Raw genomic sequence first — 11203 nt, forward strand, 5'->3', positions numbered from 1 at the left:
GTAGAGGGAGAGTGGGTAGGAACCTCCTCCCTGGGGGACGGACAACAGAAAAGTGGGTGAAGGGAGACGTCGGACAGGGCAAGATACGACAAAATAACAATTTATAAACTATCAAGGGCTCATGAGGGAGGGGGGAGCGGGGAGGGAAGGGAAATATGAGGACCTAATGCTGGGGGTTTAAGTGGAGAGGAAATGTTTTGAGAATGATGAGGGCAGTTAATGTACAAATGCGCTTTACACAATTGATGTGTGTATGGTTTGTGATAAGAGTTGTACGAGCCCCTAATAAAATGATTAAAAATAATAATTAAAAAGCATAGAATTTCAAGGGAAAGGGATGAAATCAACAAAAAGAAAAATCAGCAACAGAAACTGGTATTGAATTAATTCTTAGGACTTCCTAAGACATAACTCTTTAAAGGAGTGGATAACTGCTCCTTTCTCCCATGGAGTGGCTGCTGGATTCGAACCTCTGACCATTCAATTAGCAGACTAACACTTACCCTATAGTGCTAGGTGAAAACACTACTTCAGACATTTATAGACCTACATGGAGGATATGTTGACAAATAGCTTCATATTTTTATATTTTAATAAAGGTGTCTATGGGTTTCATAGCAATATTTTTTACTTATCCAACATTAAATCACACATTGCTCCACTTTCAAAATAGTTTCAAACGCTACAGCTTACACCTTGGTTTATATTGTTTTCGTGATGACTATGGATCAAGAGCTACTTGTGAGAGAAATTGTGACTTACTCAGAAGTAAGTTACAGTAAACTTGCTCTTACAAGACTCAGCAATACTAAATAATGTACTTAAAAAACAAACTTACCTTTTATTTTTAAATCATTTTATTGGGGGCTCATACAACTCATCACAATCCATACATACATCCATTGTGTCAAGCAAATTGGTACATTTGTTGCCCTCATCATTCTCAAGACATTTGCTTTCTACTTGAGCCCTTGGTATCATTTCCTCATCTTAAAATACCAAACACTGTACTTAACATAGCACAGGATATGACAAACTGAAGCACAGGCTGGTATAGGTTACAAAAAGCTGACACAAGCAACTCACACGTGTTTTATAAATTTGTCCTCACTTGGAAAAGATTAAATTAAACCCTACTTGCAGAATATTCCTCTTACAGTTACCTCCACTTGCTGCATGTGCAACTTTTAAATCACTGAGCAGGATTTAGTAGGCTTTTTCTTGCACTACCATTGAGTCAAGTCCAACTCCAAGTGATCCCATGGGACAGTGAGGATTCCAAGGCTGTACATCTTTCTGGAGACAGACTATCACATCTTTCTCTCTTGGAGAAGCTGGTGGGTTCTAATTGCTATCTTCTGGTTGGTGACCCAGCACTTCTAACTATCGCACCACTAGGGCACTTCTTGAACTAAAGTAAGGCTAAGAACCAAGAAAAGTCCAGTGATCTACTTCTAAAAATCAGCCAGTGAACTCCCTATATAGCACAATAATCCACATGGGGTCATCATGAATCAAAGCCAACGAGAAGTCTGGATATCAGGATAGAGCTGAAAGTCTATGTAATGGGGGTGATGGGAGGGGATAAAATAGGCTTCACCACTCTGTGATGTGTCTGTGCTCCACAATGCTGCACACAACCCAACTAGCTGAAGTCTTCAAAAATGGAATTCCTTTTTCTCAGTAGTTAGGAAGTAGTTCTATATCCATAAATCTTGTATTGCTGGTTCTGTACCATCAAAGAGAGAAAGATTTATGCATCTTTGATTTACATTTTCTCCAAAGGACATGAAAATGGCCCAAAATATTACTTAAAAATAACAGAAACCATTATTAAGCAAAAATATCAAAATGTGAAGCTCTTGTTTCTCAACATATCTAGGTCTATATACTTCTGAAGATGGTGTTTCTGTTTCTCCTAGCCTCCACCAAACGAGCCCTGGTAGCATTGAAGGTTACACATTGGGCTGCTAACTGTAGTATCAATAATTAGAAACCACCAACCACGCCACAGGAGAAGATAAGACTTTCTGTTCCCATAGATTTTTACAGCCTCAGAAACTCATGGGGACAGTTCTATTCTGTCCTACAGCATTGATATGAGGCAATTTGACTAGATGGAATTGAGTTCCCCCTTCCCCCAAAAGAATTCTGCACTCTTCAAGTTATACCTCATCAAAACTGCAGTACTCAGCGCAGCCATGGCTCATGGTCCCAAGAAGCATCTTAAGCATGTAGGTGCTTCAAAGCATTGGATGCTGGAGAAAGTCACTGGTGTGTTTGCTCCTCATCCATCCACTGGTCCCCACAAGTGAAGAGAATGTCTCCCCCTGATCATTTTTTTAAGAAACAGACTTAAGCATGCTCTGAGAGGAGATGAAGTTTAAAAAATGTGCATACAGCGGTTCATTAAGATTGATGGCAAGGTCTTAAACCCTGCTGGTTTGATGGCTGTCATCAACATGGACAAGACCGGAGAGAATTTCCATCAGATCTATCATGCCAAGGGTCGCTTTGCTGTTCACCTCATGACACCTGAGAAGGCAAAGTACAAGTTGTGCAAAGTAAGAAAGATCTTTGTGGACATAAAAAGAATCCTCCACCTCAGGACTCAGGGTGCTTGAACCGTTTGCTCTCCTGGTCCCCCCATCAAGGTGAAAGACACCATTCCAATTGATTTGGAGACTGGAAAGATGACTGATTTCATCAAGTCTGACACTGGTAACGTTTGTATGGTGACTGGAGGTGTTAACCTGGGAAGAAGTGGTGTGATCGCCAATAGGGAGAGACATCCTGGCTCTTTTGATATGGTTCATGCGAAAAATGCCAATGGAAATACCTTTGCCACCTGGCTTTCCAACATTTTTATTATTGAAAAAAGTAACAAACCACAGATTTCTCTTTCCTGAGGGCAAGGGATCCACCTCACCATTGCTGACAGGAAGCCAAATGACTAGCTGCCAGACAGAGCAGTGGGTGAAATGACCTGGGTTATGTAAATTAAGAGATCTCTAAGGTAATAAATACAGCATAATTTTTTTTTAGAAAACTGCAGTATTGGCACACTTGAGGGACTCAAGTAGCCTTCTTTTAAATGTTATATGAGTTTGGGGAGCATAAAAAGCCTGAAGGGTTTTTTCAGAGCTCTAGGTTGGATGGGGTAAGATTTCCTAATGAAATTTGCATATGATAGCCATGCTACCCTTAGTGAGCAAGTGCACTGTCATGAGGAGGGGAAGGGGAAAAAAACCTCCGCTCAAGTTTCTTCACCAATGCCATTTTTAATTTTTTTAAATTTCTTCATAAAAAGTTCCATGCACATCCAGCTTGCTTTGAGATAATCTATCAAAATTTCTCATTTGAGGTCCTAAAAACTCATCACTATAACTGTCTGAACAGCCCTCTCAGCCTTGAATATACCTAGCCCAGGAGATCCCCCTAAACACAGCTGATTTGACTGAGACTTCTACCTGGTCAATTGACACCTATCATGCCAGAGTATCAGTGTGATGATCTTGGAGAAACTGAGTTGCTACTACACAATGGGAGTACGAAGAAATATGCCTGGGATGCAGGAGATCCACTGGGGTGCTTATTAGTACTCCCATGTCTTATGATTAAAGGCAATAGAAAAATTACAAAGCAATTCAGGCAGACCTGCTAATAGCCTGCACCCTTCAGGAGCGATGTTAGGGTTATCACAAGAGGCAAGAAATGGGATCAAGTTAAGGTACTTGTTGAGGGAAAACCAAATATGGAATGAGATATAGTAAAGAGTAGTTTAAGACCAATCTCCATCCATGTGACCAGCTGCATAGTCCTACGCTGACACATGGAGTAGCCATGAGTAAAAATCTGCTCAAAGGCAACTGGTAGAATCTCTATTCAGTTTATAAATAAGTGCAATGCATATAGAGACATGTGGTTATATGTAGTGATATCTATATCTATCTATCTTTTGTTAGTGCCATCAAGTCAGCTCTGACTCATTCTTTTCCAGGAACTTCTCCCTTCTGAGAACATATCACAAATTTTTGAGATGAAGTCTCCCCATCTCTGCTTCTAAGGAGCATTCTGGCCCTACTTCTTCCAAGACAGATTATTTTTGTCTTCTGGCAGTTCATGGTACTTTCAATGATACATAATTCAGATGTATCAATTCTTCTGTGTATTACTTAGTTCTGGTCCAGTTTTCACATGCATATGAGGTCGATGAAAATATCAATACTAAAAGAGAAAAAGAAAATATCAATGCTTCAGTCTGTCACACCGTAATCCTCAAAGTGGACTTGCTCTTCAACACTTTAAAATTGTCTTGTTTAGCAGTTCTGTCTAACACAATTCATCATTTGATTTTTCTTCTTTCTCGATGTCTGCTTCCATAAGGGTTGTTCGTGGATCCAAGTCAAATGAGATCCTTGACAACTTCAGTCTTTTCTCCATTTATCATCACCTTGTCTATTGAAGCAGTTGTGAAGATTTGGGTTTTCTTTACATTGAGTTGCAATCCATACTGAATGCTGCAGTCTGTGATTTTCAACACCAACTTCTTTAAGTCCTTCTCGATTTTAGGAGGCAATGCTGTATATCTCCATATATATACATCTATATCTACATATGTGTAGATATTGCATATAAATATATATGTGTGTACTATATTTTTTAACTGACAGGGATGCACCAGATTTAAATTTTCAAAGCTTAGGAGCATCTGCTTCTAGGCTGCCAAGTCAACTCCTGAACCTCAAGTAGCCCCCAAATATATATATATATGCCAACTGTGTATTTTTATCAGAGAAACAAGCCTTTTGGAGAAGGCCTCCCTCCTCTGCACACTCTTTTGCTCTTTGAAAAGCCTTAAAAAACTTTTTTTAAAAACATTCAGTAAATCCTAAGCCTTCAGGCAGTTTCAGTCTGTTCAAATTCCTAAGGACACTTAAAGGCAACAGCTTCATTTAGAGCATGCTTCTGGAGGGTTGGAGAGGGCTAAGTGAGGGAGGAGGGTAAAAGATCATGACCCTTGCTTGATAGAGCACCTGGGCAGTATTTTTCTGTGAGCCCACTAATAGTGTGTTTATCTTGGTAATTTTCTGGAGATGAATCAAGTTGTAATTGAAAAGCAAGCATTTATATTTTGGGAGAACGAGGAAAAACAACTGAGTGGCTGGAATGAGCTGCACAGCCTCACGGTGACAGTCTCGGCTAAAACCAAAATGCACGTATTTGTCAACCAGGGGATATGACATTCAAGTCAAATGTTTGCAAGTCCTTATTAAATCAGCAATGCAACAGAAGACCTTGTTACATAAGGGTTGAAGTCAGAGCTTGCTCATCTTGGGCAGAAGGTATGAAAGAAAGCTGAAGGCTGGAATTGAATGGATTTTTGTTTCAGTTCATTATGGAAGCATCTTTTAGTTAAAACAACATTTAGTTCTTTTTCAATAAGGGGGTGGTTGTAGTCAAGCAAACCATTTCGGTGATTTTCGTGTTGTCTTTCCCTTCAGGTTTATAACCTGGGTTAGAAGGACTGTAAGTCAGCTTCTTTGTTTCATGGATAACCTACTTAGTAAAAGTATCACTTTATTTCCCACCATTTTATATTTAAGCAAAAATGTCGAACCCTTAAGAAATGAATTATTAAATGAATATATACATATAATTATCCAAATGCTTTGTATTCTAAATGGCCAGTTCTGTAATATGTCTCCAAAAGAAATCTCTAATTACAGAATTTGTCAAAAGCAATGAGCTGCTTTTAGTAGAGGAGAGACCGGTTTCCTGAGATGTGATATGTCCCTATTTCATTAATACAATCAGATCAGTGGGATTAATAAGACCCTGCCAGAGAGATTCAGATGTCCCCACACCTGTTGACTATACCCCCAAACCAGCCTCTATCCCTGAACAGGAAATTAATGTTATTTCTCCATAGTTTCATTCCTAAAGGAAGAAATTCATCCAACACAGCATATAACCACATTTGTTCACATAGAATTACAGACTATGCAGCGTGTGCTCCCAGAGGCTCAGCCTTGCTTATGCTCTCGCAGCATCTGCCAGATGAATTAGGGACCAGCTTAACCAAACCACCTTCCCCAAGGGCAGGTGAATCATACTCCTCTCTGAGAGACATTTAGATTTCAAGCCTGAAAAGGAAGTGAGAAACTCATTTTTTAACATCCAATTGAGGGTTACCTCAATCACAGCTCCATGAATGACTTGAATGTGGTAAATCTTGTCCTCTTTGAATTAAAATTAAACTATATTTTGGTCTAAAAACATATGCGCTGTACAAATAAAGTGTTTTTATTTGTGAGATGAGTCTCTAAAATTTTAGATGAAAATGTTAAACTCCACCAACTCTTGAGATATTGGCCTCTGTCTCTGGGTAGCACAACTGTCCACTGTGCTTCACAATTGAGTCGACAGTCACTAACAATAATCTACCAAAGATAACCATTCAAACCTCCCAAGTGGCACAACAGAAGAAAGGCTTGGCAATCTGCTGCTATAAGGGTTACAGTCACAAAAGCATGGAGCAGTTCTACTTTTTAACACATGAGGTCATTGTGAGTCCAAATCAAGGAAATGGCAATGGGTTCGCTTTGGGGATTTGGGCCATTGTCTGAGAAGTGTTCACCAGGAACAGATGCAAAGAAATCAGCATTGGTCATGCCGAAGACATTAAAAAGGGCCTCTCTCCAGAATGATAAGGGCCAAAAGGAGTGTGGAGGAATCATATTAATCAGAGAAAAGCACTATTTGACTTGTTGAGTCAAAAAAGCACGAAATAGGATTTGGCTGCTGAGTTAGTTAACTGTGCCAGCCTGGCCGATAATCACATGGTGGGCTAATTGAAAGGCAGAGGGATAAATGGGTGGTGAGCCTCGCCTTTCTGGTTCTCAGGTCTCTTGTTTTGTGATGGTCGCACCAGGGTGCAGCTGCCTTAGCAGTTCCCTGCTTCTGCTTGCAAGATTGACTTCCTACAAGACATCCCCAAGGAGAAGCTACATGGACCTATCCCAATGCAGCCCTGGGTGCTGGAGCAGCCGTGTGGAGACCCCTGCTAGTGCTGAGATGCTTACACGTTCACTGACTCAGCTTTCTTCCTGCAGTCGGCATCATTGCCTCTGTTTTATAAGGTGGAGGACTTTGTGGACTGGTGTTGGGTTAATACATTAATGTTGGACTTGTGTGCTTGGGCAGCATAGGGTTGGGATGTTTCCATGATGCGCATTTTCTTTACATAAAATTCTCTCTTATACATGAGTTGCTGTGGATTTGTTTCTCCAAACTACTCAGACTAATACAGCTGCTAAAACCCATTCCAGTTGGTGGTGAAAATCCAGATCACTCCCGACTTAGAACAGGTTCTCTGCCAATTAAGACTCTGCTTTAATTCAGTTCTGACTTAAATTACATACCTCATTTTAAAAAAAGAGAAGTTTTCATGATTATTGCCTTTTATTAACAGCAACCATTAAAGTGTGATCTTTATTTACCATTGAGTTTACATGTAAGAATTACGATAATCAGCAAGTCTTGCAATGCAGCATTATTTGGTACCTATTACTAGTGTTAATATGTACCCCAAAATGAACAAAAAATGGGTAACCCTTAGTAACTCAAGTGCACTCAGAGACACCCTGGAGGAAGACCAAAAACAGCCATTGAAAACCCAATGGGCAAAGTTCTCCTGTAGACCATATGGAGCCATTAAGAGTGGAATGTACTCAACCGTAGCTATTTTCTGGTTACTATATGGAAAACTCTCAGAAGGGTGTGAAATACAGTAAGTGCTCAATAAATGTTAGATGTCATTATCATTGTTTCTTATTAAAGATGAATGATGAGCCAGTAGAGTGACCTTCTTTGGTGCAAGTATACTTCTTGGCAAGTGTCAAGGGCTCTAGATGCCTTAGCTGGTGCAGCTATGACAGAAACACCACAGTGGATGGTTTGAACAAACAGAAATTTATTTTCTCACAGTTTAGGAGGCTAGATGTTCAAATTCATTAGGCTACGCCTAGGGAAGGCACTCACCCTCTGTCGACTCTGAGGAAAAGTCCTTATCTCTTTCAGCTTCTGCTTCTAGGTAGTCTTCATGGGACCTGGCATCTCTCTTCCCCCATCTTTGCCACTTGCTTACTTTTTAAATCACTTATATCTCAGGAGAGATTGATTTAAAACACATCATACATTAATTCTGCACATAACAAAGACTAGGCCGACACAGAGGGTAGGTAGGATTCACAACATATTTGGGGGGGAGGGGTAGAGAACACAATTCAATCCATTATATGATCTTTAGAAAGGACTAACAGGGAAATAGAAAAGGGCAAGAACAAAATAACAGCTAGGCAATAGGATTCAGTGGTTCTTCAACTGACCAAAATGAAACATGTCCTCGAAGAAGCCTAAAGAAAGCCATTCTGTGAAATAAGTCCTCAGGTGGCACAAAAGGTTAACACACTCACCTGCTAACCACAAAGTTGGTGGCTTTGAGTCCATCACGTGACTCCTCAAAAGGAAGGCCTGGTGACCCACTTCCACAAACCATTGAGAATGTTGTACCCTTAATACCACTCTGGCACACTTAAAGCTGCCGTGAACTGACAGCAAGCAATAGGTTCGGTGTTTTATTTTAAAGAAAAGTGAACGAATTTAACAGGAAACCTTTATTGAAGATGCTCTTGATTAACATTAAGAATTGTGTGTGATCTAGAATCTCGAGGTTGGACTTCCCTTTAGACAGAAAGGTAGTAAGAATGCACCAATTCTTGATCTCTCACCTCTTAAGGACAAGAAATCACCACTGCCCTTTTCTTAAAAACAATACCCATTTGTGTGGCAGAAGGTTAGAGGTCAAAAAACAAAATAGATGACCCTGAAGAACATAAAATGAAACAACTACCTCAAAATCTTAACATCAACCCCATATGTGTCAGAATAGAACTGTACTCCATAGAGCTTTCTTTTTTAAAATCATTTTATTGGGGGCTCTTACAGGCCTTATAACAATCCATACATCAATTGTATGAAGCACATTTGTGTATACGTTGCCATCATCATTTACAAATACTTTTCTTTCTACTTGAGCCCTTGGTATCAGCTCCTTATTTTCTCTCCCTCGTGAACCCTCCCACTCTCGTGAATCCATGATAAATTATAAATATCTAGAGCTCAAGTAGAAAGACAATGTTTTGAAAATGCTGATGGCTTGATACAATTGATGTATGGATTATTATAAGACCTGTAAGAGCCCCCAATAAAACGATTTATATTTTAAAATTTGTTATTTTCATATCTTACACCATCCACTGTCTCCCTTCACTCATATTTCTGTTGTTCATCCATAAGAGCTCTGGACACAGGGAATCCAGGACAGAAAAACCCCTCAGGACCAGTAATGGGAATGCCAATGCCATGAGGGAAGGGGGAAGGTAGGGCGAGAAGAGGGGAGCTGATCCCAATGATCAACACCGAGCTTTCAACAGTTGAATTTTAAAAGTTGGTCTTTCTCCCAAAGAGGCTGTGGGTGGACTTGGACAACCAACCATTATGTTAGCAGCAAGCCAAAGAATAAAAGAACTGCCTTAAAAATAGAACTGTGTACCAGTGTATTTCCCTAGGATTCCGCCACGTGTCAGAAGGGAGCTCTTGTCAGTGGGGAAGTGTTGGAGTGGCTGTGGATAGCTAAGGTTGCTGCTGAACTGGCAACTGGGGTAAGAAGCGAAGTAAACTTCCTCTGCAAGAAAGAACATCCCCAAGTGGGGAGAAAAGAATGTCTTCTGCCATTGCTCATTGTTCTCTTTAGTGGGGAAAAAAACCCTGTGAAATCCAACCTCAGATGCTTACAAATAGAGCAGCTTTTCCCAGTCTGATGATGAGCCCTTTGGGCTTTGAAAATCATTGTAGCTTATGACAATAACCACAGAGTCCTCTGTGGGTGTAGAGTAGGGCCCAGGGGAGCCCCCAGGGAGGAGAATAAACTCAATTCCAGGGCCCCAGGTCTATCGGCCAATCAAGAATAAGGAGCCATTTGTGGCTTTGCCCTATTTAAAATCCAAAAGCCAAACAGTACATTCTTTCTGTTGTTGTTTCGCTTTGCTTTATTAAACTTGCATAGATATTTGTGGTTAATTTCAAATTAGATCTCGCCTCAAATTTCAAAGGTTGCAAGCACAATATAAAGCAGTGCAAACTACTAGCAATTTAAGCATCTTCCTACATCACATAGTCATAAAGAATATGTGGTATCTGTGGGTTTGTTTGTTTGTTTTAATCAAATAGCATGGCAAACAGCTAAAGGCTAAATTAAAGATGACAAACCCATGGCACTGCTGCCCCTGTCATGGCAGCCCTTGATAATAAAACAAGATACAGTTTTGATGAAACAAACATTCCAAGCATTCACTCATTGATCAGTGATAAAGCATTCAATTTGTATGCTGAGCAAATCATCAGGGAAGCTGGATTATTTGAAGAAGAATTTGGCATCAGGACTTGAGGAAGACTTATTAACAACTTGATATATGCAGATGACACAACCTTTCTTGGTGATGTGAAGAGGAATTGAACTACTTGCTGATGAAGATCACAGATTGTAGCCCTCAGTATGGATTGCAACTTCATATAAAGAAGATGAAAAACCTCACAACAGGAACAATCCTCACAACATCATGATAAATGGAGAAGAGATTGAAGTTGTCAAGAATTTCATTTTGTTTGGATCCACAATCAATGCTGACGGAAGTAGCAGTCAAGAGATCAAATGATATATTGCATTAGGTAAGTCTGTTACACAAAACTTCTTTTGAATATTGAAGAACAAGGATGGTCCTTTGAGGACTAAGGTACAACTGATCCAAGGCATGATATTCTCCATTGCAGTATATGCATATGAAAGTTGTATATTAATTAAGGAAAATTGTAGTAGAATTGACGCATTTGAATTGTGGACCTGGAGAAGAATATTGAAAGTACCATGGACTGCTTAAAGGACAAACAACTCTGTCTTGGAAGAAGTAAAGTCAGACAGAATGCTCCTTAGAGACAAGGATGCAAAACTTCCCCGGCCCTAGAATTTTGGATTCATTATGTCTGAGGTTGCCAAACTAGAAGATGAATTTCTAAGAAACTCCCAGGTTCATGATGATGCAGCTGGTATATTGACTATACATACTTCAAGAACCACCAAAGT

At 39.9% G+C, this 11203-nt stretch overlaps 1 pseudogene; it reads left to right on the forward strand.

Moving 5' to 3' along the window:
- Positions 1-2201: 2201 nt before the first annotated feature.
- LOC101638224 lies at positions 2202-2980 on the forward strand (annotated as a pseudogene).
- Positions 2981-11203: the final 8223 nt, after the last annotated feature.

The sequence above is a fragment of the Echinops telfairi genome, unplaced genomic scaffold (genome assembly GCF_000313985.2).
Source record: "Echinops telfairi isolate 266 unplaced genomic scaffold, ASM31398v2 ScPeMD7_27;HRSCAF=92, whole genome shotgun sequence".
Lineage (NCBI taxonomy): Eukaryota > Metazoa > Chordata > Mammalia > Afrosoricida > Tenrecidae > Echinops > Echinops telfairi.